We start from the raw sequence: 15923 nt of genomic DNA, 5'->3' as shown, positions 1-15923 counted from the left end.
ACCAGAAGCTGTGATTGTGTTAGCTTGCATAGCAAATGGGAATTAAGGTTGTTAATTACCTGGTGTTGAAATAGATTATCCTGGAATCGCTTTAACCAGGGAGGCAGAGGTTGCAATGAGCTCCACTGCACTCCAGCCTGGGCAACAGGGCGAGACTCCATCTCAAAAAAAAAACACATTATCCTGGATTGTTCCAGTGGGCCAATTGTAATCATAAGGGCCTCCAAAACTGCAAAAGAGAGTCAAGAATGACCAGTAACTATGAAGAATGATTAGAGAGATACAACATTGTTGGCTTTGAATATAGAGGAAGGGAGCCTCCAGCGTTGTGGGTGACCTCCGGAAGCTGGAACTGATAAGGAAACTTTCCCCCGAAGCCTCTCTAATGCTCTGATGACACCTTGATTTTATCCTCATGCGATCAGTGTTGGACTTCTGACCAACAGAACTGTGAAATAATCTGTGTCTTAAGTTTGTGATAACTTGTTTTAACACCAATAACAATACTACCCTTCAAGACATTCTTTATTCCATCTGAGCATTCTCCTAAAATTATACCCTTTCATGTCTGCAGTGCTCTTGCTTGTGCTTCAACATGAAATATTCTATTATTTTGTAAACCAAAAATAAAATTCTAAACCCCACAACTGACTGATGGACCCCCTTTCCCCCACCTCTTGGCCAAGGGCATTCCAAAGTAAACCTGAAAATCTAGTTTTTCCATCATCTAGATGGAAGTGGGGATTGGGGGTTAGTCGGGGGGATGGGTCAGACATGCCTCATTACACCCCCCTCCCTTTGGAATTCAGGCTCAGCTGAACAGCATTCACATGAAAACAGATCTTAAGACTGCCAGAACAGACTTTTTCTAGCTTTTCTAGACTTTTATTTTTGACACCAAGCCAGCCTGACTCTAGTATAGCATCACGACAGATAGCAGGCCCTGAAAGAAATTGAATTATTTAACCCCAGAATATATTTCTTTGACATATTTTAAAATGGCCCTGCAAAGCTGTATCTTGTGGTGGGAAACCTACAGTCTGTAGAAAAAGCCCTGTTCCTTTCCAGGTGTTTTCCCTTACCCAGGAGAGAATTAACCAAGTCTGGCACCTTTTTAAGTCTGATAAGAGCTCTACCTGAGGCTTCATCTGCATGATAAAACCTTGATCTCTGCTGGGCTCGGTAGCTCACGCCTGTAATCCCAGCACTTTGGGAGACCAAGGCGAGTGGATCACCTGAGGTCAGGAGTTTGAGACCAGCCTGACCAACATGGTGACTGAAACCCTGTCTCTGCTAAAAATACAAAAAAAAAAAAAAAAAAAAGAAGCCGGGCATGGTGGCGGGTGCCTGTAATCCCAGCTTCTTGGGAAGCTGAGGCAGGAGAATCACTTGAACGTGGGAGGCAGAGGTTCCAGTGAGCCAAGATCACACCATTGCACTCCAGCCTGGGCAACAAGTGTGAAACTCTGTCTCAAAAGAAAAAAAACCACCTTGGTCTCCACAAACCCTTATCTTAACCCAGACATTCTGCAGACTCCAGGTCTTTAGATAATAACGTAAGTCTTTTTTGTTTATTTCCTAATGTAAAGTCTCCCTATGTTGCCCAGGCTGCTCTGGAACTCTTGGCCTCAGGCAGTCCTCTCACCTCAGCCTCCCAAAGCACTGGGATTACAGGCATGAGCCACCACACCAGCCTGATAATCTTTCAATTGACTGTGACCCTGGAGTCTCTGCTTCCAGGTGTCCCGCCTTTCAAGACCAAGCCAATGTACATCTTATGTGTTTTGATGAATGTCTTAGGTCTTCCTAAAGTATATAAAACTACACTGTAGTCTTGTCAGAGGCATTTGAACCAGAGCAACTCCATCTTGAATAGGGGCTGGGTAAAATGAGGCTGAGATCTACTGGGCTGCATCCCCAGGAGGTTAGGCATTTTTAGTCACATTATAAGATAGGAGATCAGCACAAGATACAGGTCACAAAGACCTTGCAGTAAAGAAGCCAGCCAAATCCCACCAAAACCAAGATGGTGCCAAAAGTGACCTCTGGTCATCCTCACTGCTCATTATTTGCTAATTATAATGCATTAGCATGCTAAAAGACACACCCACCAGCACCATGACAGTTTACAAATGCCATGGCAACATCAGGAAGTTACCCTATATGGTCTAAAAAGGAGAAGAATCCTCAGTTCCAGAAATTGCCCACCCCTTTTCTGGAAAACTCGTGAATAATCCACCCCTTATTTAGCATATAATCAGGAAATAACTATAAGTGTAATCAGTGAGCAGCCTAAGCCACTGCTCTGCCTATGAGTAGCCATTCTTTATTCCTTTACTTTCTTTTTTTTTTTTTTTTTTTTTGAGACGGAGTCTCGCTCTGTCGCCCAGGCTGGGGTGCAGTGGCCGGATCTCAGCTCACTGCAAGCTCCGCCTCCCGGGTTCACGCCATTCTCCTGCCTCAGCCTCCCGAGTAGCTGGGACTACAGGCGCCCGCCACCTCGCCCGGCTAGTTTTTTTTTTTTTTTTTTTGTATTTTTTAGTAGAGACGGGGTTTCACCGTGTTAGCCAGCATGGTCTCAATCTCCTGACCTCGTGATCCGCCCGTCTCGGCCTCCCAAAGTGCTGGGATTACAGGCGTGAGCCACCGCGCCCGGCCTATTCCTTTACTTTCTTAATAAACTTGCTTTCGCTTTATTCTATGGACTCATCAGAATTCTTTCTTGTGCAAGAACCAAGCACTCTCTCCTGGGGTCTGAATCAGTACCCCTTTCTGCTAACAGCCTGACCACCTTGGGCATATGTTCTCAGGATCTCCTGAGGCTGTGTCATGGGCCATTGGCCACTCACATTTGGCTCAAAATAAAAAAGCTCTTCAAACATTTTACAGAGTTTGACTTAATCAACATTTTCAAAGTCCTACTTTTCAGCTGGGTGCGGTGGCTCACACCTATAATCCCTAGCACTTTGGGAGGCCGAGGTGGGCAGATCAACTGAAGTAAGGAGCTTGAGACCAGCCTGGCCAACATGGTGAAGCCCTGTCTCTACTAAAAATACAAAACTTAGCCGGGCGCGGTGGCTCAAGCCTGTAATCCTAGCACTTTGGGAGGCCGAGACGGGCGGATCACGAGGTCAGGAGATCGAGACCATCCTGGCTAACACGGTGAAACCCCATCTCTACTAAAAAATACAAAAAACTAGCCAGGCGAGGTGGCGGGCGCCTGTAGTCCCAGCTACTCGGGAGGCTGAGGCAGGAGAATGGCGTGAACCCGGGAGGCGGAGCTTGCAGTGAGCTGAGATCCGGCCACAGCACTCCAGCCTGGGTGACAGAGCGAGACTCCGTCTCAAAAAAAGAAATACAAAACTTAGCTGGGCATGGTGGCACATGCCTGAAATCCCAGATATTCGGGAGGCTGAGGCAGAGAATCGCTTGAACCCAGGAGGTGGAGGTTGCAGTAAGCTGAGATGGCACCACTGCACTCCTGCCTGGGTGACAGAGCAAGACTCTGTCTCAAAAAAAGAAAAAAAGTCCTACTTCTCTTTCAAGGCTCAGTCTTAAAGCCTTTACTTTAAAATCATTCACAGTCCCACTTCTCCTTTCATTCAGAAGTTACAGTAATAACCCTTTATCAACTACAAAGCATCCTGCTATTTTAGCACTTAATCTGTTCTTTTTTCTCCCCCCGTGGTAGAGACGGGTTTTGCTATGTTGCCCAGGCTGGTCTCGAACTCCTGAACTCAAGTGATCTGCCAGCCTCAACCTCCCAGAGTGCTAGGATTACTGGCATGAGCCACCGTGCCCATCCACTTAATTTGTTCTTGTATTAGTTATTTTCTTTGCCTCCCTCTTTTAGATTGCAAACTCTGAACATACACTCTTATTCACGCAGAATCATAATAGGTTCTCAATAAATAATCGATGAATGAAGGAAGTATTGATTCTCTAGCCCCATTTCCAGATATCTATAATCTTTAAAGTCTGCGTCACACAATATGGCATTTGATAAACTGCCTGGTAACCTTAGTTGGTTGTTAGTATTATCTCCCAACTAGATAGTAAGGCCATTTAGAATAAAGCCGTGTCCTGTGGGTTGTCTGTAGCTCTTTATCTCTTAGCGGAGTATTAACCATATTACATGGATTTAAAAATACTGGTTATTTTTTATTATTATTAAAAATAAAAACAAGGTCTCACTATATTGCCCAGGCTCGTCTTGAAATCCTGAGCCTGAGTGATCCTCCTGCCTCAGTCTCCCAAAGTGTTGGGATTACAGGTGGAGCCACCATACCCGGCCAAAATACTGGTTATTTAAATTCAGTGGATGAAATTAAACTGTTACACCCTGCCGATTTTTCATTATCTTCTATTTTGCTTTACGGAACAATTCATGTTGGAAATTTGATGATCTTTTTCAGCATTTTAACTTTACTTAATGTGACAAAAACTAATCAGCTAAATAGACAAGGAGGACTTTGTACCAAACCCATCTTGCTTTTCTCTTTCTCCTTTTCCCTCTACCCCCACAGATTTCAGCTGAATGCATCTGTTAGAGGCATGCCAAGCAGAGCGACTCCGTCTTGAACAGAGGCTGGTTAAAAGGAAGCTGAGACCTGCTGGGTTGCGTTCCCAGGAGGACAGGCATTCTTAGTAACAGGATGAGACAGAAGGTTGGCCCAAGATGCAGGTCACAAAGACCCCGCTGATAAAACAGGATGCAGTAAAGAAGCTGACCAAAACCAAGCTGGTGACAAAAGTGACCTCTGGTCATCCTCACTGATCATTATACACTAATTTTAATGCATTAACACACAAAAAGATACTCCCACCAGCGTCATCACAGTTTACAAATGCCATAGCAACGTTCAGAAGTTACTCTATATGGTCCAAAAAGGGGAGGAACCCTCGGTTCCAGGAATTCCCCACTCGTTTCCTGGAAAACTCATTGAATATCCACCCCTTGTTTAGCATATGATCAAGAAACAGCCATAAGTATACTGAGCCAATCGGCCCGTGCCACTGCTCTGCCTATGGAGTAGCCATTCTTTTTTATTTTTTGAGATGGAGACTCTCTCTGTCGCCCAGGCTGGAGTGCAGTGGCTCAATCTCCGCTCACCGCAAGCTCCGCCTCCCAGGTTCATGCCATTCTTCTGCCTCAGCCTCCTGAAAAGCTGGGACTACAGGCACCCGCAACCAAGCTCGGCTAATTTTTTGTATTTTTAGTAGAGATGGGGTTTCACCGTGTTAGCCAGATGGTTTCGATCTCCTGACCTCGTGATGTGCCCGCCTCAGCCTCCCAAAGTGCTAGGATTACAGGCATGAGCCACCGCGCCCGGCTCGTAGCCATTCTTTTGTTTGTTTACTTCTCTAATAAACTTGCTTTCACTTTACTTTGTGGACTCATCCCAAATTCTTTCTTGCATGTGACCCAAAAACCCTCTCTTGGGGTTACTAACACATCAGGTGCTTGTCAAATACCCTGTGTGTTCCAGTCTCTGTGAAATGGCTGCTACATGCTTAACATAACACTGCATGTGGCACAGAGCTCAAAAGCAAAATACTGGAATTTGATGGCAAGGACGTAAATACAGTTTGCTGATTTATATGTCTTTTAAAATGCCTTTCATCTCTCCCATTCCCTTTTATGCACCAAAGTTATAATTCACTCCAAATACCTGAATACCTAGAACTGGACTAGGCATTGTAGGGGGTAAAAGTAAAAATCCTAGTTCCTGTCCACCAAGAATTTTTATTCTACCATTTAAACATAGCAGAATTAGTGAGCATGACAATAAAGTGCTAAATTATGTGGAACAGACCTAGAGGAATATAAAGGACATGATGTCATCTTAGTTTCCTATAGCTAGTGTAACAAATTACAAACGTGGTAGCTTAAAACAACACAGTTTTTTTGTTTGTTTGTTGTTGTTGTTGTTTTTGAGATGGAGTCTCGCTCTGTCACCCAGGCTGGAGTGCAGTGGCGCCATCTGTGCTCACCGCAAATTCCACCTCCCGGGTTCATGCCATTCTCCTGCCTCAGCCTCCGGAGTAGCTGGGACTACAGGTGCCTGCCACCACGCCTGGCTAATTTTTTGTAATTTTAGTAGAGACGGGGTTTCACCGTGTTAGCCAGGATGGGCTCAATCTCCTGACCTCGCGATCTGCCCACCTCAGCCTCCCAAAGTGCTGGGATTACGGGTGTGAGCCACAGTGCCCGGCCAACAGTTTTATTTCCTTACAGGTCTGGAGCTTAGAAGTCTGAAATCAGGCTCGGTGGGCTGAAATGAAGGTGTCAGCACAGCTCCGTACTTTCTGGAGGCTCCAGGGAAGAATCTGCTTCCCTAGAATTTTGCCTCTTCCAGTTTACAGAGAGGCTGCAACTTTTTTGTCTCATGGCCCGACATCACATGGCCTTTTTCCCCCTGCTTTCATTGTCACATAACCATCTCTCCCACCTGATCCTCCTGCCTATATAAGGACGCTTGTGATTACATTAAACCCACCTGCATAATCCAGGCTACTCTTCCCATCTCAAGGTCCTTAATTTAATTACATCGGCAAAGTCCCTTCTGCCATGGAGGCTAGCATTCACAGACTCCGAGGACTTGAATATGGACATCTTTGGGGGGCCATTATTCATCCTGTCACAGATGTGCAGTTGTACAGTGCACAAGTGGAAAGTAACTAAGGAAAGCTTTAAATTTTAATAGAGGAAATGGGATTTAAGCCATACCTTAAAAGACAGGTAAAATGTAATCTGAAGAGAAAAATTAGTAAAGCCTTTCAGGCAGGAAAAAAACATCATAAGTAGCAAAAATCTACTTCAGAGTCAAGGGCCTCAAGGCACTAACTGTCCTCTGGAGAAGACAACAGTGACACAGATTAAATGGTTAGTAGGAGGACCTAATGGAGAAAGGTATTGCATAGTCTGTTAGACCAAAAGAATTTAAGAAGACAAAAGAACATAAAGGCCGGGCGCGGTGGCTCACGCCTGTAATCCCAGCACTTTGGGAGGCCGAGGCGGGCGGATCACAAGGTCAGGAGATCGAGACCACGGTGAAACCCCGTCTCTACTAAAAATACAAAAAATTAGCCGGGCGCGGTTGTGGGCGCCTGTAGTCCCAGCTACTCGGGAGGCTGAGGCAGGAGAATGGCGTGAACCCGGGAGGCGGCGCTTGCAGTGAGCCGAGATCGCGCCACTGCACTCCAGCCTGGGCTGGGCGACAGAGCGAGACTCCGTCTCAAAAAAAAAAAAAAAAAAAAAAAAAAAAAAAAAAAAAAAAAAAAAAAGAACATAAAATGTAGCTCTGAATAAGTTAGTTCAAAGAAACTATATCTCAAAAGTGTTAAACACTCTGTGTGTGTGTGTGTGTGTGTGTGTGTGTGTGTGTGTGTTGTATTCACAGCAAAAATAAGGCCATTGGATTTCAAGGACTATGAAATGCAAAAGAGGAAGAGCAAATATATTGCAATAAATACATCAAAACTTAATTCACCTTTTAGTTTTGCTGTTTTAAATTTTTCTATATCCTTTAATTTTTGCTGACCTAAAGGGAGAAGGTGGGTAAGAGATTCAAGTAAAGAAAGAAATTTGCGGTGGCTCAAGCCTTTAAACTTTGGGAGGCCGAGGCGGGCGGATTTTCAAGGTCAGAGATCAAATGGTCAGGAGACCACAGTGAAACCCCGTCTTTAAAAATTTTTGCTGACTCAGGAGGCTGAAGGGAATGGCGGGAAAGGCGGAGCTTGGTAGCCGAGATCGCGCCACTGATTCAACAAGTAAAGAAAGAAATATTAGTCCATGAATATTTTCTGTTCCTTTTACGGATCAGATGTCCTATATTTAGAATGTGTTTGACCTACTTATCTCACAGACATTTATTTCCACCCTCCCCTTTATCTCTCTCTTGATCTTTTTCCAAAAACAGAAGAAAGTATTGGAGGAAGACAAAGCAGGGGGTGGCACAAAAGATTTCAGTGAGTAAGAAGTAAGGACTGGCCAGGTGCAGTGGCTCATGCCTGTAATCCCAGAATTTTGGGAGGTGGAGGTGGGCAGATCACTTGAGGCAAGGAGTTCAAGACCAGCCTGGCCAACATAGGGAAACCCCATTTCTACAAAAAATACAAAAAATTACCAGCCGCGGTGGCTCATGTCTGTAATCCTAGCTACTCAGGAGGCTGAGGCACGAGAATCGCTTGAACCCGGGAGGTGGAGGTTGCAGTGAGCAGAGATTGCACCACTGCACTCCAGCCTAGGTGACAGAGCGAGACTCTGTCTCAAAAATAGAAAAAAAAAGATGTAATTACCAGGGCTGCAGAGAAAAAGGGAGGGGAAAGGGGAAGATATACAAGAGAAAGATACTGCAGCCCATGACCTTATGCTTCTATTGGATAGATGTTGAAAATGTGAACACATTCATATAGGCTGAGGCTCTTGCAAAATAATTAAAAGGGAGGGAAGAAGTAAGTAGAAAATCAAAGAAATTGAAGTACTAAAGAAAAACAGTTTACCATTTTGCCTATGGTTAGCCACTTTTTTAAAAACCACTTTTCACTTGTATTTACATAAGAAATATTCTTTCACATTAGCAAAGTGCTGAAATACTTCCACCCACTGTAACTCTGCTATACTTTCCACATTCATTCCTCGCATTATATAACAAACATATTTTTACACGGGTTATTTCACCAACACCTCCTCCTAACTCTGCCACCAAAAAGTTTTGCAAAATATATGCAGAAGTCAAGAGCAATGGCTTTTGAAATTTTTAGAAAATGAACACAATTACTAGAAACATTTTATTTTAGGGATCATGGCTCACTGAAGCCTTGACCTCCTGGGTTTGAGCAACCCTCCCGCCTCAGCCTCTCAAACAGCTGGGAGCACAGTCAGGCGCACCATGACCCAATAATTTATTTTTATTTTTTGTAGAGATGGGGGGGTCTCCCTGTGTTGCCCAGGCTGGTCTCAAACTCCTGGCTCAAGCAATCTTCCCACCTCGGCCTCCCGAAGTGTTGGAATTATGGGCATGAGCCACCATGCCTGGCTGCAATATTTGACATAAACAAATACAAGCCAAGTTTTGTTCAAACTTCTATTTTCTTTTTTTGAGACAGGGTCTCACTCTATGCCAGGCTGGAGTGCAATTTCACAATCATGGCTCACTGTAGCCTCAACCTTCCGGACTCAAGCAATCCTCCCACCTCAGCCCCCCAAGTAGCTGGGACTACCGGAGCACACCACCACACCTGGCTAATTTGTGTATTTTTTTGTAGAGACGGGGTCTCACTATGTTACCCAGGCTGGTCTTGAACCCCTGAGCTCAAGTGACCCACCTGCCTCAGCCTCCCAAATGCTAGGATTACAAGCATGAGCCACTGCACCTGACCCAAACTTCTATTTTCATATAAACACTAAAGTAATTTTTTTTTTTTTTTGAGACAGAGTCTTGCTCTGTCACCCAGCCTGGAGTGCAGTGGCACAATCTTGGCTCACTGCAGCCTCTGCCTCCCGGGTTTAAGCAATTCTCCTGCCTCAGCCTCCCAAGTAGCTGGGATTACAGGCACGTACCACCACCCCGGCTAATTTTTTTTTTTTTGAAACGTATTTTAGTAGAGACAGGATTTCACCATATTGGCCAGACTGGTCTCAAACTCCCAACCTCGGTTGATCCACCTGCCTTGGCCTTCCAAAGTGCTGGGATTACCGGTGTGAGCCACCATGCCCAGCCTCAAGTAATTTATTAAAATAAGAGATTGAAAGTCAACTTTCCTTATCTCTTTTATGTTATTTGAGGGTCACTAGAGATACCATATCAGGTACTGTACAGTCAGGCAGGCTAGGCGATGGTCCTGTAATAACCTTCACATCTCAGGGCTTAACACACACACATCTATTTTATGAAGGACTCTGTTTCACAAAGTCTTCACTCAGAGACCCAGGCTGACAGTCTCCACCATAAGCAGGAACACCCCCAGTCATTACCATGGGAAGAAGAAACATGGCAAATTGCACCCTAACTCTTGAAGACTTTCACCCTCAAGGTGACAGAGGTTACATTTCATTGCCCACAGCCAGCCACATGGCTACATCCAACATCAAAGGGGTGGGGAAGCATTTTCCTAGCAGGTGCTTGGGAAAGGAGAAAAATAGAATGTGAATAGTATCAGTGACTATCACAGGTGCCAGCAATTAGAGTCTTTCTTCTATTAGCATCTTTCTTCTTGAGGCAATCTGAGAAAAGGCAGGTTTTTTTAGAATGGGATTTTTTTTATAGCCTTTTTTTTTTTTTTTTTTTTTTTTTTTTTTTTTGAGATGGAGTTTCGCTCTTGTTTTCCAGGCCGGAGTGCAATGGTGCAATCTCAGCTTACCACAACCTCTGCCTCCCGGGTTCAAATGATTCTCCTGCCTCAGCTTCCCAGTAGCTGGGATTATAGGCATGCGCCTAATTTTGTATTTTCAGTAGAGACAAGGTTTCTGCATGTTGGTCAGGCTGGTCTAGAACTCCCGACCTCAGGTGATCCACCCGCCTCGGTCTCCCACAGTGCTGGGATTACAGACGTGAGCCACCATGCCCGGCCTAGACTTTATTTTTTGGAACAGTTTTGGGTTTACAATAAATTGAGAAAAAGTACAGAGGTCCCCTATGTCCCCTGCTCACACACACTCATACCCCTCACTACCAAAATATCCCACCAAAATGATTCACGTATTACAATCAATGAACCTACATTAATACATTGTTATCACCTAAAGTCCATAGTTTGCATTAGGATTCACTCTTGATATTCCCCATTCTATGGGTTTTGACAAATGTATAATGGCATATATTCACCACTGGAGTGTCATACAAGATAGTTCCACTGCCCCAAAAGTCATCTGTGCTCACCTATTCACCCCTCGCTCCCTGCAGCTCCTGGCCACCACTGATCTTTTGACTGCATAGTTTTGCCCTCCCCAGATTGTCACATAATTGGAATCGTATAGTATGTAGTCTTTTCAGACTGCCTTCTTTCACTTACTAATATGCATTTAAGCTTCCTCCATATCTTTTCATGGCTTAAGAACTCATTTCTTTTAGCACTGAATAATGTTCCATTGTATGAATATACCACAGCTTGTACATTCAGCCACTGAAAGACATCTTGGTTGTTCCCAAGTTTTGGCAATTATGAATAAAACTGCTATTAATGCCATGTGCAGATTTTTGTGTATATGTAAGTTTTCAGATCAGTTGGGTAAATACCAAGCAGTGAGATTTCTGGATCATAGGGTATCAGTATGTTTAGTTTTGTTAGAAACTACCAAACACTCTTCCAAAGTGGCTGTACCATTTTGCATACCAACGTGCGATGAATGAGGGTTGCTGTTGCTCTACATCCACACCAGCATTTGGTGGTGTCAGTATTTTGAATTTCACCCATTGTAATGGTTGTGTAGTAGTATTTCATTGTTTTAATTTGCAATTTCCTAATGGCATATGATGTTGAGCATCTTTTCATATGTTTCTTTGCTATCTATATAATTTTCTTCAATGAGATGTGAGTTGAGATCTTTCACACATATTTGAAGCAGGTTGTTTTCTTATCACTGAGTTTTAAGAGTTCTCTGTATATTTTGCATAATAGTACTTTATCAGACATGTTTTTGTTTTGTTTTGTTTTATTTTGTAGACGAAGTCTCACTCTGCCACCCAGCTCAGAGAGCAGTGGTGCAGTCTTGGCTCACTGCAACCTCTGCCTCCTGGGTTCATGTGATTCTCATGCCTCAGCCTCCCAACTAGCTGGGATTACAGGCATGCACCACCACACCCGGCTAATTTTTGTATTTTTAGTAGAGACAGGGTTTCACCATGTTGGCCAGACTGGTCTCAAACTCGTGACTACAGGTGATCTACCTGCCTCAGCCTCCCAAAGTGCTGGGATTACAGGTGTGCACCTGGCCTATCAGACATGTTTCTGAAAATATTTTCTCCCAGTCTATGGCTGGTCTTCCCATTCTCTTGCTTTAATTTTTAAAACTAACATTAGAAAGTAACTTAGGACAGTATACCTGTATAGAAAGAGGGCAGAATTTCAAATCACTCACAAAAGCACATGACCAGTTTTGACATTTATAGTCAGGGACACCTTTCTAAGGTATACCTCAGTAGAAATGATGGCAGCAGCAACTCATCTAGAGTGGCCATTGCCAAGACGCCAGCTACAGCAGGGAGGCACTGAGTATTTCCTTAAAGGAAAAAACACTGCATGGAGCAGGCAGGAGCCCTGCCCTTCCCAGATGCCACTGCAGCTGTCCTGCAGTGGCTGCAGACCCAGGTGTCTCTGTGCTCTTGGGAGCCTGGGAGGGCCCCCTCCCACTGCCAGCACCTGTTCCTGCTGCCTGGCTTCTCCCACTGTCAGTACCTGCTCCAATTGTGGAGCAAGGTTGGGGCCAAGCCCCAGCACTGTTGCAGCCTGGCCAGGTGGGCTTATGCTCAGAGCAGTGCTGACACACCAGCCCCCTGCTGCATCAGTCCCCTCCAGACTTTAGGTGATGAGGATCGTGGGAGGAAAGCTGAGGGGCACTGCAGGCAGCTCAACACTGGCCTGCAGGCACCTCTTGGCACAAACATCCTGGGTACTAATGAATGGCCGTGAGAGGCAGACAGGCTCCTGGGAGGAAGGGGGTGGGTCCCCACTGAAGCCCCACCTTCAAGCCAGGGAAGGTCCTACCAGTCCTGCCCACCAGACAAGGAACTTGCAGTGCTTTTTCCTGAGCCCACCCATTGCTGCCCATGGACCAATCAGCATACACTTCCCCCCCACTCTGAATGAAGACCATAAAAACCCCAGACTCAGCCAGAGCAGGGCAGACATCTGGATGACCAGCTGCATAGAGGAACTACTCTCTCTGCTGAGAGCTGAACACTTGTGGGGATGACCTGTCAGCAAAGAGGAGCCACCCACTCCAGGCCTCCTCTATGCTGAGAGCTGCACACTCGATGGGATGACCTGCCCACAGAGAGGAGCTGCTCGCTGAGCATGAGAATCACTTGAACCCAGGAGGGTCTCCTCTGAGCTGTTCTAACACTCAGTAAAGTTCTTCTTCATCTTGCTCACCGTCCATTTGTCTGCATACATCATTCTTCCTGGACACAGGACAAGAACTCGGGCAAAGGCACCACCAGCCACAGAGGTTTCCGGCCAGAAAAACAACACCTCAAAGATCCCAAAAAAAGAAAGAGCAAAGGGCTAAAGTCAAAAGATTTGTTTCAAGCCCAGCTAAGATAATCATTAGCTGTATTAGATTTTTGTCTAACTAACTAGCCAGTAAAGTCCAGACCTTCCTAAGCAAACAAAGGAAGTTTTGATCCACAGGATTCTCTCCCTCTCTCTCCCTTCAGTTCTCCACTCCGCTTTCTCCTATGTAGCATTTACTCTAACAGCTCTCTCAATGTGATAGGAAAATAGCTCCAGGGTTTCATGATCCTTACATCTCCCAAGTGAAGCCAGCTTGCTCCTAGCATTCAAAAAAAAAAAAAAAAACACTTGAAACCAGGCACAGTGGCTCACACTTGTAATCCCAGCACTTTGGGAGGCTGAAGCAGGTGGCTTGCTTGAGGTCAGGAGTTCGAGACCAGCCTGGCCAACATAGTAAAACTCCGTCTCTACTAAAAATACAAAAATTAGCCAGGTGTGGTGGCACATGCCTGTAATCCCAGCTACTTGGGAGGCTGAGGTAGGAGGATTGCTTGAACCCAGGAGACAGAGGCTGCAGTGAGCCAAGATTGCACCACTGCACTCCAGCCTGGGCAACAAAGCAAGACTCCATCTGGAAAAAAATAGAAATAAAAATAACTTGGATCACATGCCCACCCATACACCAATCTCTGCATCCAGGGGAATATAGTGGACCCTGATGGGTCAGTGTGGGTCACACATAACAGACAGAGGCAGAGCCCCTTGATTGGCAGACCTGCTAGGAGTTATAGAAAGGCACTGAGTAGTTCCTTAAAGGAAAAATCAGAGTCCTATTACCAAAAAGAGGAAGGAAATTGGCCCAACCAAAACAACAGATGTCAAAAATATCCGCTACGAGATTTTAGTCAAGTCACTTACTCTCTGAACCTCTGGTTTTTTTTGGTTTTTTGGGGGTTTTTTTGTTTTTTTTTTTGAGACGGAGTCTCGCGCTGTCACCCAGGCTGGAGTGCAGTGGCCGGATCTCAGCTCACTGCAAGCTCCGCCTCCCGGGTTTACGCCATTCTCCTGCCTCAGCCTCCCGAGTAGCTGGAACTACAGGTGACGGCCACTACTCCCGGCTAGTTTTTTTTGTATTTTTTAGTAGAGACGGGTTTTCACCGTGTTAGCCAGGATGGTCTCGATCTCCTGACCTTATGATCCGCCCATCTCAGCCTTCCAAAGTGCTGGGATTACAGGCTTGAGCCACCACGCCCGGCCTGAACCTCTGTTTTTTATCAGTAAAAGAGGCATGCTTATGATAATACTAGACCCATTACTCCGTGTAGTTCTTGTAAGAATCAAGCACATATTACATGAACAAGATTTGTAAACTGTTGCAAGACACTATTGTAAATAATAGCACCCACTAACCGAGCATTTATTATGGCTAGAAGAAATAGTATTATTTCTATTATTAGTGTCTTGGATACATATATTCACTAACTTTAATGTGATATCTTAAATAGACTTTAGGTTTCCTAAGTAACCATTCAACCTTAATTTGGCTTCTTATGTAGACTTTTCTGTTGAAATAAGAGGGACTAAATGACTTAAATGAATATCAGAGGGCTTGGCAATTCTATGTTTTATTAAAATTCACTTCGTTTTTGCAAATCAACTTCATACAATAGGCAGTTTTTTAGTGGTTAATGTCAACTGGCTAAGCTGGCAACTAAAGTTCCAAACCTGCAAAGTTAGATGGTCAAGCTGTGAGGGATAGAGAACATCACCAATACCAGTGTTCTGCTTCCATTGGCAGGTGGGGTATCTTTTTAATTTTTTATTTAGTATTATCAAATCTGACAGTAAATGAATATCCATAATATTGAGTGTTAATCATTTGAAATAGTATCAGTGTTTTTGAACTATTAGTAAAACTAGTCACAGATGGTGATTCATTCAAGTAAATTTAACTATTATTCAAAAAACAGCTATTCTTCTTCCACTTTGGGGTTTACACAAAACTCATTTGTTAATCTGATATGTAGACATCGAAGTAGCCATACGTCATTATTACTTTATTCTCTTTCTATGTTATGGAAAAAGTGTGATTTTAATGACCATAGGCATCATATATTATTCCAGAACTCAGCTTTCCTTTTAGGATAGATTTATTTAAATTAGCTAGGAGATAGATCATGCTTCATTTAAAATTGCTAAAATAAGTACTTGCATTAGCTTTGCAAAATAGTCCTTTTTTTACTTAAAATGTTCTCTTCAAAGTGTTTCAGTTGCTAAATGTGAATTATTTCCAAAGATTCTCCAGATCAAAAGGTGAGATGATATTTTAAAAATTCAATTTCCTTATAATGTAATGAGGTCAATAATACAAAGAGTTCAGAGTCTCCAATTCCTTTTTCAATTTAAAAATGCCAGTGGAGGCCGGGCACGGTGGCTCAAGCCTGTAATCCCGGCACTTTGGGAGGCCGAGACGGGCAGATCACGAGGTCAGGAGATCGAGACCATCCTGGCTAACATGGTGAAACCCTGTCTCTACTAAAAAAATACAGAAAACTAGCCGGGCAAGGTGGCGAGCGCCTGTAGTCCCAGCTACTCGGGAGGCTGAGCCAGGAGAATGGCATAAACCCGGGAGGCGGAGCTTGCAGTGAGCAGAGATCCGGCCACCACACTCCAGCCTGGGTGACAGAGCGAGACTCCGTCAAAAAAAAAAAAAAAAAAAAAGCCAGTGGATCAAGTAATTTCTAAAT

This window comes from Macaca thibetana, chromosome 7 (genome assembly GCF_024542745.1).
Source record: "Macaca thibetana thibetana isolate TM-01 chromosome 7, ASM2454274v1, whole genome shotgun sequence".
NCBI classification, from domain to species: domain Eukaryota; kingdom Metazoa; phylum Chordata; class Mammalia; order Primates; family Cercopithecidae; genus Macaca; species Macaca thibetana.
Note: the sequence above shows the minus strand (reverse complement) of the source record.